A 975-nucleotide genomic window follows, 5' to 3' on the forward strand; every position below is an offset into this window, starting at 1 on the left:
TGTCTCCTGGAGGCAGCATATGGTTGGGTTTTGTCTTTTGATCCATTCTGCAACTCTGTGCCTTTTTATTGGTAAGTTCAGTCCATTTACATTCAGGGTGATTATTGAACTATGAAGTCTTCTCATAGCCATTTTATCTTTTGCTTTCTGGTAGCTCGGTGTTTCCATTGCTTCCTTGTCCTTTTGTTTCTGTTTTCTTTATTTTGGTTGGCTTTTGTGGGTTTTGCTAGTTTTATGTTATATACTCCAGTTCTGAATCTTTGATATGTGGTTACCATTACAAATATGTAAAGGATAGTTTTATATATATATACAGTCATCCATTTTTTTCTGTGTGTGCCTTATCTCCATTCCACTTTGCAAATTTGGATCTTCGAATCCTCCCCTTTTCAGTCTTTGTTATCTCATTTGTCCCTATGTATGCTGAACGTTCATTACTATCTGGCTATAGCAATTCTCTTCTTATTATTTAAGGTTATAATGCCGTGTTCTTAATAAAGATTGCACTCCTCCACTTCTATCTGCCTGATAGTTACTTTACTCCTCATTATTTATTTATTTTTTGTTTTGTTTTGTTATTTTGTTTTAGATGAGCTGACCCCTTTCCGTATTTTCTGTAGCTTGGGCCTCGTAGTGGAGAATTCTCTCAATTTTTGTATGTCTAGAAAGGTCTTAATTTCTCCTTCATATATAAATGAGAGCTTAATTGGATATATTATTCTAAGCTGGTAGCTCCTTTCACTTAATAGTTTAAATATTTAATTCCATTCCTTTCTGGCTTGTGAGGATAATCTAATGGTTTTTCCTTTATATGTTATCATCTTCTTTTCCCTGGCTGCCCTGAGAATTCTGTCTTTGTCATTGATTTTTGATAACTTTAATACAACGTGTCTTGGTGAAGGCCTTTTTGGGTTGAGATAAGTGGGTGTTCTGTTGACTTCTTGAATTCCAAGTTCCAGCTCATGCCTTAGATTT

The sequence above is a fragment of the Pteropus vampyrus genome, unplaced genomic scaffold, assembly GCF_000151845.1.
Source record: "Pteropus vampyrus isolate Shadow unplaced genomic scaffold, Pvam_2.0 Scaffold56, whole genome shotgun sequence".
Classification (NCBI taxonomy): domain Eukaryota; kingdom Metazoa; phylum Chordata; class Mammalia; order Chiroptera; family Pteropodidae; genus Pteropus; species Pteropus vampyrus.